Genomic DNA, 14,899 nt, shown 5'->3' with positions numbered 1-14,899 from the left:
ACAAGTATGAAAGGGGAAAATAACAATAACACAATAATATTGGGAGACTTTAATACCCCACTCAGATCTATGGATAGGTCAACTAAACAGAAAACTAACAAAGAAACACAAACTTTAAATGATACAATAGACCAGTTAGACCTAATTGATATCTATAGGACATTTCACCCCCAAACAATGCATTTCACCTTTTTTTCAAGTGCTCACAGAACCTTCTCCAGGATAGATCACATCCTGGGCCATAAATCTAGCCTTGGTAAATTAAAAAAAATTGAAATCGTTCCAAGCATCTTTTCTGACCATAATGCATTAAGATTAGATCTCAATTACAGGAGAAAAACTGTTAAAAATTCCAACATATGGAGGCTGAACAACACGCTTCTGAATAACCAACAAATCACAGAAGAAATAAAAAAAGAAATCAAAATATGCATAGAAACGAATGAAAATGAAAACACAACAACCCAAAACCTGTGGGACACTATAAAAGCAGTGCTAAGGGGAAAGTTCATAGCAATACAGGCATACCTCAAGAAACAAGAAAAAAGTCAAATAAATAACCTAACTCTACACCTAAAGTAATTATAAAAGGAAGAAATGGAGAACCCCATGGTTAGTAGAAGGAAAGAAATCTTAAAAATTAGGGCAGAAATAAATGCAAAAGAAACAAAAGAGACCATAGCAAAAATCAACAAAGCCCAAAGCTGGCTCTTTGAAATGATAAATAAAATTGACAAACCATTAGCCAGACTCATCAAGAAACAAAGGGAGAAAAATCAAATCAATAAAATTAGAAATGAAAATGGAGAGATCACAACAGACAACACAGAAATACAAGGATCATAAGAGACTACTATCAGCAATTATACACCAATAAAATGGACAACGTGGAAGAAATGGACAAATTCTTAGAAAAGTACAATTTTCCAAAACTGAACCAGGAAGAAATAGAAAATCTTAACAAACCCATCACAAGCACGGAAATTGAAACTGTAATCAGAAATCTTCCAGCAAACAAAAGCCCAGGCCCAGAGGGCTCCACAGCTGAATTCTACCAAAAATTTAAGGAAGAGCTAACACTTATCCTTCTCAAACTCTTCCAGAAAATTGCAGAGGAAGGTAAACTTCTAAACTCATTCTATGAGGCCGCCATCACCCTAATACCAAAACCTGACAAAGATGCCACAAAAAAAAAGAAAACTATAGGCCAATATCACTGATGAACATAGATGCAAAAATCCTTAACAAAATTCTAGCAATCAGAATCTAACAACAAATTAAAAAGGTCATATACCATGACCAAGTGGGCTTTATCCCAGCGATGCAAGGATTCTTCAATATCCGCAAATCAATGTAATACACCACATTAACAGACTGAAAAATAAAAGCCATATGATTATCTCAATAGATGCAGAGAAAGCCTTTGACAAAATTCAACATCCATTTATGATAAAAACTCTCCAGAAAGCAGGAATAGAAGGAACATACCTCAACATAATAAAAGCTATATATGACAAACCCACAGCAAACATCCTCAATGGTGAAAAATTGAAAGCATTTCCCCTAAAGTCAGTAACAAGACAAGGGTGCCCACTTTCACCACTACTATTCAACTTTCGCCACTACTATTCAACATAGTTCTGGGAGTTTTGGCCACAGCAATCAGAGCAGAAAAAGAAATAAAAGGAAATCAATTTGGAAAAGAAGAAGTAAAACTCTCACTGTTTGCAGATGACATGATCCTCTACATAGAAAACCCTAAAGACTCCACCAGAAAATTACTAGAGCTAATCAATGAATATAGTAAAGTTGCAGGATATAAAATCAACACACAGAAATCCCTTGCATTCCTATACACTAATAATGAGAAAGTAGAAAAAGAAATTAAGGAAACAATTCCATTCACCATTGCAACGAAAAGAATAAAATACTTAGGAATATATCTACCTAAAGAAACTAAAGACCTATATATATAGAAAACTATAAAACACTGGTGAAAGAAATCAAAGAGGACACTAATAGATGGAGAAATATACCGTGTTCATGGATTGGAAGAATCAATATAGTGAAAATGAGTATACTACCCAAGGCAATCTACAGATTCAATGCAATCCCTATCAAGCTACCAGCAGTATTTTTTACAGAGCTAGAACAAATAATTTCACAATTTGTATGGAAATACAAAAAACCTCGAATAGCCAAAGCAATCTTGAGAAAGAAGAATGGAACTGGAGGAATCAACCTGCCTGACTTCAGGCTCTACTACAAAGCCACAGTCTTCAAGACAGTATGGTACTGGCAGAAAGACAGAAATATAGATCAATGGAACAAAATAGAAAGCCCGGAGATAAATCCACACACCTATGGACACCTTATCTTCGACAAAGGAGGCAAGAATATACAGTGGATTAAAGACAATCTCTTTAACAAGTGGTGCTGGGAAAACTGGTCAACCACTTGTAAAAGAATGAAACTAGAACACTTTCTAACACCATACACAAAAATAAACTCAAAGTGGATTAAAGATCTCAATGTAAGACCAGAAACTATAAAACTCCTAGAGGAGAACATAAGCAAAACACTCTCCAACATAAATCACAGCAGGATTCTCTATGACCCACCTCCCAGAATACTGCAAATAAAAGAAAAGATAAACAAATGGGACCTAATTAAAATTAAAAGCTTCTGCACAACAAAGGAAACTATAAGCAAGGTGAAAAGACAGCCTTCAGAATGGGAGAAAATTATAACAAATGAAGTAATTGACAAAGATTTAATTTCAAAAATATACAAGCAACACCTGCAGCTCAATTCCAGAAAAATAAATGACCCAACCAAAAAATGGGCCAAAGAACTGAATAGACATTTCTCCAAAGAAGACATACAGATGGCTAACAAATACATGAAAAGATGCTCAACATCACTCATTATCAGAGAAATGCAAATCAAAACCACAATGAGGTACCATTTCACGCCAGTCAGAATGGCTGCAATCCAAAAGCCTACAAGCAATAAATGCTGGCGAGGGTGTGGAGAAAAGGGAACCCTCTTACACTGTTGCTGGGAATGCAAACTAGTACAGCCACTATGGAGAACAGTGTGGAGATTCCTTAAAACCCTGGAAATTGAACTGCCTTATGACCCAGCAATCCCACTGCTGGGAATACACACCGAGGAAACCAGAATTGAAAGAGACATGTGTACCCCAATGTTCATTGCAGCAGTATTTATAATAGCCAGGACATGGAAACAACCTAGATGTCCATCAGTAGATGAATGGATAAGAAAGCTGTGGTACATATACACAATGGAGTATTACTCAGCCATTAAAAAGAATACATTTGAATCTGTTATAATGAGGTGGATGAAACTGGAGTCGATTTTATATAGAATGAAGTAAGCCAGAAAGAAAAACACCAATACAGTATACTAACATATATATATGGAATTTAGAAAGATGGTAATGATAACCCTGTATGCGAGACAGCAAAAGAGACACAGATGTATAGAACAGTCTTTTGGACTCTGTGGGAGAGGGAGATGGTGGGATGATTTTGGAGAATGGCATTGAAACATGTATAAAATCATATAAGAAACAAATCGCTAGTCTAGGTTCGATGCAGGATACAGGATGCTTGGGGCTGGTGCACTGGGATGACCCAGAAAGATGGTATGGGGAGGGAGGTGGGAGGGGGGTTCAGAATGGGGAACACATGTACACCTGTGGCAGATTCATGTTGATGTATGGCAAAACCAATACAGTATTGTAAAGTAAAATCAAGTAAAAAAAAAAAACACCAAGCGGGGGGAGTAATATAGTAGATGGTATTAATAGCAGATTAGATGTTGCAGAGGAAAAGATTAGTGAATTTGAAGAGATAATGATAAGAAGGAAATGGCAACCCACTCCAGTATTCTTACCTGGAAAATCCCATGGATGGAGGAGCCTGGCAGGGTATAGTCAATGGGGTCACAAAGAGTCAGACACGACTGAGTGACTTCACTTCACTTCACTTCACTTGAAATAAAATGCACATAGGAAAAACACTGGGGAAAAAATAAACAGCATGAATGATATGTGGGAAAACTTTAAGGAGCTCAATATGTTTATAATTTCAGTGTGGCAAAGTGGGTGGCCAAAAAAAATATTAGGAGATAGTGGCTGAAAAAATTTAAAATTTGATGTGAAGTTTAAACCTTATAGCTCCAAGGAGCTCAACAAAGAGCAAGGACAAGAAAGATGACAAAATCTTACCCAAAGTATGTCATATAAAATTGCTTAAAACCAGGGATGAAAATAAAATCTTAAAGCAGTCAGAGAAAAAGCTCACATCATAGAAAAGGAACAATGATAAGCATGACAGTTGATTTCTTAGGCGCAATTCAGGGAGACAGTGGAACAACTTCAAAGGATCAAAAGGAAAAAAACCTGTCAGCTATGAATTCTATACCTAGTAAAAATATCTTTCAAAACAGGAAGGTGAAATAAGGTCTTTCATGAAATGTGTAATGTCTGATTTTTTAATGATGAGAAATATTATATTTTTATGGTTTCATTTTTCTTTTCCAGAGGAAAACTCAGTCTATCCTTTAGGTAATTTTTTCCTTTTTGGATGGTGCTTTTGCATCTCATTTTTTATAAGTGAGAGATAGAAAATGCATGTTGGTGAAGTTGAAAGAGAAATGCTTGGCATCAGTACTAGGGTCTGCCCAACCCAAAATACATTTTTCTTTTTCGCCCTTAAAATAATTTTATTTACTTATTTTTGTCTGTGCTGGGTCTTTTTGCTGCACAGGCTTTTTCTCTATTTGCGGTGAGCAGGAGCTACTCTCCAGTTGCAATGTATGGGCTTCTCATTGTGGTGGTTTCTCTTGTTGTGGAGCATGGGCTTTAAGGCATGTGGGCCTCAGTAGTTGCAGCTCCTGGGTTCTAGAGCCAGCCTCAATAGTTGTGGTATGTGAGCTTAGTTGCTCTGTGGCATGTGGGATTTTCCTAGATCAGGGATTGGACCCATGTCTCCTGCACTGGCAGGCAGATTCTTTATCACTGAGCCACCAGATAAGCTTAAAATGTGCTTTTCATATCCTGCTCAGATCTCTGGTGTGAACCTGGATTTCAGGATAAGTGAGCTAAAGCCAAGCTACTATTCCTATAGTGACTCTGAAAAGGGGATGAAAATTGCAACCTCAGTATCCTACTGAGCTTCAAGTCTCCATTTGTTGCGTGTTCTTAGGGAAGTAATGAATTCTAAGCTATAAATGACAGATGCTGAATGATTCTTAGTGAGACCCATAAACTCTACCAAGCGTTAATAGCATTCATATTGTAACCAGCTAGAAAGAGTCACGAGCTAAAGTAGGCCATGTTCAGGGAATTTTGTGTTTCACACTTTGGGTGTAATGTTAACCTCCAGAAGAGTGGTGATTATCTCTAAGAAAATGAATTGATCCAGACATTGATCCATACAAGTTTAGCAAGTATTTATTGAACATCTTTAATCTATCAGCTAATATGTTAGGCATTCAATTTATGAAAATATCCATACAGATTCTCCTTCAAGAGTTTACAGTTAATGTAAGAGGTAGACCTGGAAAACAATTACAGCACAGATTAAGTATTAATAGAGTTCATCAAAGAGCTATTATATTAGTTTGGCATAACAATATACTGGAAACTCTGTTAGGCAGTGGAGAGCAAGACAGGACTCTATAAAGCTTATAATATAACTTACGGGGTTCTATGGTAATAATAGGCTTCCCAGGTGGCGCTAGTGGTAAAGAACCAGCCTGCCAATGCAGGAGACAAAAGAGACATGAGTTTGATCCCAGGGCCAGGAAGATTCCCTGAAGGAGGGCATGGCAATCCATTCCAGTATTCTTGCCTGGAGAATCCCATAGAGTGAAGAGCCTGGTGGGCTACAGTCCAGTGAAAATCACCCAGTTGGGTCTGACTCTTTGTGACCCCATTGACTATACAGTCCATAGGTTTCTCGAGGCCAGAATACTGGAGTGGGTAGCCATTTCCTTCTCAAGGGGATCTTCCAGGCCCAGGAATTGAACTGGGGTCTTCTGCATTTCAGGCAGATTCTTTACCAGATAAGTTACGAGGGAAAGTGGCTTAGCATGCATGGGAATAGTAAGAAAGAAGTGTATCTTCTTTGTCTTGGGCATTTTGAACTATCACAATTTGTTTGATGGATCTGACTCCTAATATTTCTTGAACAACAACAAAAAAAGACAATTCTTGCTCTGGATTTATTCACTTATTTTGAGAAGAACAGCTGTTGTTGGCCTCAAAGGAGTCATTATGGATATAAAAAGGTATGCATGACTTCTTTGGTCCTTAATTCATTATTGTAAAGACAACTCAATTATTTAAGTGGTAGAAACACACATACTTATTCCTGGAAGAAACCTTAGAAATTATTTAACCCATTTTCATCTCCACCTCCTGTTAAAGATGAGGAGATTGAGGACTAAAAACCTCTTTGATGTCATTTAGTTAATGGTGCAATTGGGATTATGGCCCCTTTTCTCTTCCTACAACACCTTCTAGACGCCAATAGTGTGGGTATAAAATAGAGTGGATAAAAAATAAAGGTAAAAGGCAACTGGACCACAGGTTGACTTAAAAAGTCTGAGTTAAAGAAGTATAGAGATTAAAAGAAGGGATTTTCCTAGATGAATCCTACAGTACAGAGTACTAGGTCAGGAATGGAAGTCAGAGCCATGGAGAACACCAGTGAGAGCTCTCAGGGGTTTTTCAGCTTTGGTAAATCATCCAAGAATTCTTAATCCTAAAACTCACACCATGCCTTCCTCAAGATGGGGAATTTAGGCTTTTTACTTTAGGAAATCTCCCACTGGGTGATGTTGTGGAAACAGCACAGCATTGGGAGGTAGAAAGTCCAAAATCAGCTTACATATTTTACTGACTGTCATATCCTGAGCAGCTGTTTAACATTTCTGAAGTTTCATTATATTTACCTGTAAATTGGAAGTGACCCTGATGCTGGGAAAAATTGAGGGTAGGAGAAGGGGGTGACAGAGGATGAGATGGTTGGATGGAATCATCGACGCAATGGATATGAGTTTGAGCAAACTCTGGGAGATAGTCAAGGAAAGGGAAGCCTGGTGTGCTGCAATCCATGAGGTTGCAAAGAATTAGAGTTACAAATGAGTAACTGAGCAACAGTAAAAGTGGTAATAAAATGTGTCTTTCAGAGATTCTGTAAATATTAAATGAGATCATTTACTAGAAATGCATATTTAGAGTAATAAATTATTATGCAGAATCTTTGTATTTATTATTGTATACATTCTTTCTGGTATTTTTGTCATGGTATCTTAGAACTTAGAATTGGGTCTTCTTAGTCTTACTTTTGGAGAAGGAAATGGCAACCACTCCAGTGTTCTTGCCTGGGGAATCCCAGGGATGGGAGCCTGGTGGACTGCTGTCTATGGGGTCCCACAGAGTCGGACACGACTGAAGCGACTTAGCAGCAGCAGCAGCAGCAGCAGCAGCAGCAGCAGCAGCAGTCTTACTTTGGTTCAGGATCCTCAGTAGATAGTAGTAATGTCTATTATTTTGAAATAAATCTCAGGAAACTTGAGTTCAGTGTGGTAGACTGAACACATCTCTTTATGCTGGCCCTCCTGAAATCCCCTGAAAGACCAAAATAAAAGATAAAAAGTAAAAAAATTTTAAACAGCTACACAAAGAAACAGAGGACATAATAATAGGCAAGAAATTTCAGTATACTTTTGATTGTTGATAAAAGATGGGCACTCATGTACACCTGTGGTGGATTCATGTCAATGTATGGCAAAACCAATACAGTATTATAAAGCAAAAAAAAAAAAAAAAAAAAGATGAGCAGAAGATACCTACCTGGAAGACTGAGAAAGTTGAAAGTTAGGTACCAGTGAGAAGAGGGAGAAGGCTAAAAACGAGGAGGTATAGTTGCTGAAGCCCAGAAAGGTTCAAAAAAGGTGTGAGGAAGGATTGAGAACATAAAGACTGGTTGCAAGTTTTCATAATGGGAAGTGAAACCATGAGAGCTGCTCCCTCACTGCAAATCTAGAAATCATTTTACTACATCTCTTCTTCTTTGGCAGAAGATTGCAAGTTTATTCTCCAGGAAGATACAGCCAGAAGATCTCTAGATTCAGTTGAGTTCAGTTCAGTCACTCAGTCGTGTCCAACTCTTTGCGACCCCATGGACTGCAGCACGCCAGACCTCCCTGTCCATCACCAACTCCCAGAGTCCACCCAAACCCATGTCTATCGAGTCAGTGACCATCTCATCCTCTGTTGTCCCCTTCTCTGCCTGTCCTCAATCTTTCCCAGCAGCAGGGTCTTTTCCAATGAGTCAGCTCTTCGCATCAGGTGGCCAAAGTATTGGAGTTTCAGCTTCAACATAAGTCCTTCCAATGAGCACCCAGGACTGACCTCCTTTAGGATGGACTGGCTGGATCTCCTTGTAGTCTGAGGGACTCTCAAGAGCCTTCTCCAACACCACAGTTCAAAAGCATCAATTCTTCGGCACTCAGCTTTCTTTATAGTCCAACTGTCACATCCATACATGACCACTGGAAAAACCATAGCCTTGACTAGATGGACCTTTGTTGGCAAAGTATTGTCTCTTCTTTTTAATATGCTGTCTAGGTTGGTCACAACTTTCCTTCCAAGGAGTAAGCATATTTTATTTATTTATTTATTTTTGTGTACTTTTTATTGTTCATGGCTGCAATCACCATCTGCAGTGATCTTGGAGGCCAGAAAAATAAAGTCAGCCACTGTTTCCACTGTTTCCCCATCTATTTGCCATAAAGTGATGGGACCGGATGCCATGATTTTAGTTATCTGAATGTTGAGCTTTAAGCCAACTTTTTCACTCTTCTCTTTCACTTTCATCAAGAGGCTCTTAGTTCTTCATCACTTTCTGCCATAAGCGTGGTGTTATCTACATATCTGAGGTTATTGCTATTTCTCCCAGCAATCTTGATTCCAGCTTGATTAGGATACCAGATTCAGACAAAATTGCTGCAATTCATGGGGTCGCAAAGAGTCGGACACGACTGAACTGAACTGAACTGACTCTACTAAAGATAAGGCATTGAGAAAATATCTGCATACTAAATGGTGAGACTCTGAGTTATCTTTTCCCTCTTAGATCCCAGAATGTTGTCAGCCAAAGCTAGACCATCCAACTAGGACAATGAAGTTACCTCTGGGAATATTTGCTACCTGAAAAGATAGTAAATTTGTTGTTGTTATTGTTGTTCTGTTCCTAAGTTGTGTCCAACTCTTTGTGACTCCATGGACTGCAGCACGCCAGGCTCCTCTGTCCTCTTCTGTCTCCTGGAGTTTTCTCAGATTCATGTCTGTTGAGTCAGTAATGCTATCTAACCATCTCATCCTCTGCTGCCCTCTTCTCCTTTTGCCTTCCATCTTTCCCAGGATCAGGGTATTTTCCAATAAGTCAGCTTTTGCATCAGGTGGCCAAAGTATTGGAGCTTCAGCTTCAGCATCAGTACTTCCAATGAATATTCAGGGTTGATTTCCTTTAGGATTGATTGGTTTGATCTCCTTACTGTCCAAGGGACTCTCAAAAATCTTCTCCAGCACCACAGCTCGAAAGCATCAATTCTTTGGCTCTCAGCCTCCTTTATGGTCCAACTCTCACATCCGTACATGACTACTGGAAAAACCATAGCTTTGCCTATACAGACCATTGTGCACAAAGTGATGTCTTTGCTTTTTAATACTCTGTCTAGGTTTGCCATAGCTTTCCTTCCTAGGAGCAAGCGTCTTTTAATTTCATGGCTGCAGTCATCATCTGCAGTGATTTTGGAGCCCAAGAAAATAAAATCTGCTACTGTTTCCATTTTTCCTCCATCTATTTCCCATGAAGTGATGGGATCAGATGGTGTGATCTTCGTTTTTTGAATGAAGACTTTCAACCAGTTTTTTTAGTCTCCTTTTTGACCTTCATCAAGAGGCTCTTTAGCTCCTTTTCACTTTTTGCCATTAGAGTGGTATCACCTGCATATCTGAGGTGGTTGATATTTCTCCTTGCAGTCTTGATTCCAGCTTGTGATTTATCCAGCTTGGCATTTTACATGATATATGAAATGCATATAAGTTAAATAAGCAGAGTGACAATATACAGCCTTGTATGGACATACTGGTGTTAAGGTGCACCCAGAGAAATAGTTAGGTCATTACTCCTAGAGTGAAGCCCCAAAATTGACAAGTTCTATCTATGAAGATAGAGCTACCCATCATCCTCAACCAGCATTTTAGTGTTTTGTTATTAAATAAAATCCAATTCCATATTGGATTTACAATGAATGAGTAAAATCTTCTGATCTTTAGACACTTAAGGAAAGCCTGTACTATGAAATACAATGACCTAAATAAAGGAATGCGGGGGAAATAGTGTCCAGACCACAAAATGATCATTAGTACCTTCAGAGAGATAGTAGACTATAACCATTGCATTATGAAAGAACAGGATGCTTTAGAAAAGGTACAGAAAAGAACCAGAAAGAAATATTGGAAGTTAAAAGATGGAGGGATATTTGCCAAATTTTAATATAAGAATTTAAAGATAAAGTCAAGTTTATGACTCAGAATTTTAGGAATAACAAAAAGATAGAAAAGACAAAGACAGAAATATTGCTGGCCAAGAAAAGAAAACAGAAAATGGAAGGAAGGAAATGATTAAACTATCAGACCTCCATGACATGAATTAAAAGAAGTGTTTTTGGGCATCCACACAATGTGAATAAAAATTCTACATACTAAACTACCTCACTGTGAATTTTAGAGCAACAGTGATAAAAAGAAGATGTGCCATTCAACTGATGGACATTTATCCAAAGGAAATGAAATGAGTGCCTTGAAGAGATATCTGTGCTGTCATGTTCATTGCACTATTATTCACAATAGCCCAAATATGGAAACAATCTAAATGTCCATTGATTGTTGGGTGGATAAAGAAAATGTGGTATATGAATTTAATGGAATATTACTGATCTCTTAAAAAATAAGGAATTCCTGCCATTTGCAATATCATGCCTGAGGTTTGAGGATATTATGCTAAATGAAATAAGCCAAACATAGACAATGACTGTGGCTCAGATCATGAACTCCTTATTGGAAAATTCAGACTTAAATTGAAGAAAGTAGGGAAAACCACTAGACCATTCAGGTATGACCTAAATCAAATCCCTTACAATTATACTGTGGAAGTGATGAATAGACTCATGGATTAGATCTGACAGACAGAGTGTCTGAAGAACTATGGACAAAGATTTGTGACATTGTACAGGAGGCAGTGATCAAGAACATCCCCAAGAAACAGAAAGGCAAAATGGTTGTCTGAGGAGGCCTTACAAATAGCTGAGAAAAGAAGAGAAGCTAAAGGCAAAGGAGAAAAAGAAAGATATACACATTTGAATGGGGAGTTCCAAAGAATAGCAAGGAGAGATAAGAAAGCCTTCCTCAGGGATCAGTGCAAAGAAATAAAGGAAAACAATAGAATGGGAAGGACTAGTGATCTCTTCAAGAAAATGAGAGATAACAAGGGAACATTTCATGCAAAGATGGGCTCAATAAAGGACAGAAATGGTAAGGACCTAACAGAAGCAGAAGATATTAAGAAGAGGTGGCAAGAATACACAGAAGAACTGTACAAAAAAGATCTTCATGACCCAGATAATCATGATGGTGTGATCATTCACCTAGAGCCAGACATCCTGGAATGCAAAGTCAAGTGGGCCTTAGGAAGCATCACTATGAACAAAGCTAGTGGAGGTGATGGAATTCCAGTTGAGCTACTTCAAATCCTGAAAGATGGTGCTGTGAAAGTGCTGCATTCAATATGCCAACAAATTTGGAAAACTCAGCAGTGGCCACAAGACTGGAAAAGTCAGTTTTCATTCCAATCCCAAAGAACTACCACACAATTGCACTCACCTTACATGCTAGCAAAGTAATGCTCAAAATTCTCCAAGCCAGGCTACAACAGTATGTGAATCATAAACTTCCAGATGTTCAAGCTGGATTTAGAAAAGGCAGAGGAACCAGAGATCAAATTGTCAACATCCACTGGATCATCGAAAAGCAAGAGAGTCCCAGAGAAACATCTACTTTTGCTTTATTGACTATGCCAAAGCCTTTGTGTGGATCACAACAAACTGGAAAATTCTGAAAGAGATGGGAATATCAGACCACCTGACCTGTCTTCTGATGGACTGATGGATCCTGTCTGATTAAAGGACCTGTCCTTTGCTTGTAGTGTATAGTTATACAGTGCTTACAACTTCCAAAAGTGTTGGGCTTGCTGTAGTTTCTTTATTGGCTCTGTTTTCTTATGAATCAGAACTTCCGTGTCAACCTTGAACTGGTCAACCTCTAGACATTTATAGGAGAGAGAAATAAACATGGCTTAGTTTATGCCACTGATATTTTGAGTCTCTTTCACCTCCTGAGAAATCTGTATGCAGGCCAAGCAGCAACAGTTAGAACTGGCATGGAACAACAGACTGGTTCCAAATAGGAAAAGGAGTATGTCAAGGCTGTGTATTGTCACCCTGCTTATTTAACTTGTATGCAGAGTCATCATGCAAAATACCAGGCTGGATGAAGCACAAGCAGAAATCAAGATTGCTGGGGGAAATACCAATAACCTCAGAAATGCAGATGATACCACCCTTATAGCAGAAAGCAAAGAAGAACTAAAGAGCCTCTTGATGAAAGTGAAAGAGGAGAGTGAAAAAGCTGGCTTAAAATTCAACATTCAGAAAACGAAGATCATGGCATCTGGTTCCATCACTTCATGGCAAATAGATGGGGAAGCAATGGAAACAATGAGTTACTTTATTTTGGGGGGCTCCAAAATCACTGCAGATGGTGGCTGCAGCCATTAAATTAAGACGCTTGTTCCTTGGAAGAAAAGGAACAACCTAGATAGCATATTAAAAAGCAGAGATGTTACTTTGCCAACAAAGGCCCATCTAGTCAAAGGTATCGTTCTTCCAGTGTCATGTTTGGATGTAAGAGTTGGACTATAAAGAAGCTGAGTACTGAAGAATTGATGCTTTTGAACTGTGGTGTTGGAGAAGACTCTTGAGAGTCCCTTGGACTGCAAGGTGATCCAACAAATCCATCATAAAGGAAATCAGTCCTGAATATTCATTGGAAGGACTGTTGCTGAAGCTGAAATTCCAATTCTTTGGCCACCTGATGTGAAGAACTGACTCACTGGAAAAGACTCTGATGCTGGGAAAGTCTGAAGGCAGGAGGAGAAAGGGATAACAGAGGATGAGATAGCTGGATGGCATCACCGACTCGATGGACATGAGTTTGAGTAAGCTCTGGGAGTTGGTGGTGGACAGGAAATCCTGGTGTGCTGCAGTCCATGGGGTCGCAAATAGTTGGAGACGACTGAGGGACTGAACTGAACTGAACTGAGACACATACTGTATGGTCTCACCTATCTGTGAGATCAAAAGTAGTCAAGCTCACAGAAATAGGCAGTAGAGTGGTAGTTGCCAGTGGCTAAGAGAGGGAAAATGAGGATATGAAAGGGTTCAAATATTTGATTATGCAAGATAAGTTCTGGAGATCTACAGACAGGTAAGGTGTTATACTATAGCTAACAATGCTGCATGGTACACTTAAAATTTGCCGTGAGAGTAGATCTATGTTAAGTGTTCTTTTCACAAGTAAGAACTGTGATAATAATATAATAAAAGGGTGAGAGGAAACTTTGGGAGGTGATGAATATGTTTATGGCCTTGATGATAGTGATGGTTTCATAAGTGTGTGCGAAGTGAAGTGTTAGTTGCCCATTTGTGTCTGACTCTTTGGGACCCTACAGACTGTAGTCTGCCAGGCTCCTCTGTCCATGGAATTCTCCAGGCAAGAATACTGGAGTGGGTAAATTTCCTTCTCTATGGTATCTTCCTGACCCAGGGATCAAACTCTGGTCTCCTACATTGCAAATAGATTCTTTACCCTTATAGCCACCAAGGAAGCCCTCATAGTGTATATCTACCCCCCAAACCATCAAGTTGTATACATTAAATATGTATAGCTTTTAATGTCAACTATTTTCCAACTAAGAAAAAGAAAAAAATATATAGAATTCAGGAAACAAAGTCTCCAACTTAGGAAAGAGACAAAAGGAATTTCCAGGTTAATGAAAGGGATTTCCAGGATGCTGAAGAGTTGTGAGCAGATCATAATCTCCAGATTATAATCAGAGAAACAAGAACTCCTAGAGGGTTGTCTTCAATAAACATAATAGCATGAAAACTCTCAGTGTTTCTGATTTACCCCCTTGCCCATCCTCTCCACTCCTCCATTGCTGCTGCTGCTGCTAAGTTGCTTCAGTCGTGTCCAACTCTGTGCGACCCCATAGACGGCAGCCCACCAGACTCCCCCATCCCTGGGATTCTCAAGGCGAGAACACTGGAGTGGGTTGTCATTTCCTTCTCCAATGCATGAAAGTGAAAAGTGAAAGTGAAGTCACTCAGTCATGTCCGACCCTTAGCTACCCCATGGACTGTAGCCCACCAGGCTCCTCCATCCATGGGATTTTCCAGGCAAGAGTACTGGAGTGGGGTGCCATTGCCTTCTCCGAAGAAAACCTGGGTATATGGGACTAAAAATATTATTTCAAGCATCTGGATCCATGGACTCCAGACAAACTGCCTACTCCTGAGATCTATAATTAAAATATGATATTAAAATAACTTCACTGCTAAATGCAAAGGAATTAGAAATGTCCTATATTCATTTAAAGCTATTATAGAAGATCAAGAAGTCATACTCTTGAGAATAAAATGAGTAGATTTTGGATTATCCTGGATTTAAATCTGAAGA

The sequence above is a fragment of the Ovis canadensis genome, chromosome 24, assembly GCF_042477335.2.
Source record: "Ovis canadensis isolate MfBH-ARS-UI-01 breed Bighorn chromosome 24, ARS-UI_OviCan_v2, whole genome shotgun sequence".
NCBI lineage: Eukaryota > Metazoa > Chordata > Mammalia > Artiodactyla > Bovidae > Ovis > Ovis canadensis.
Note: the sequence above shows the minus strand (reverse complement) of the source record.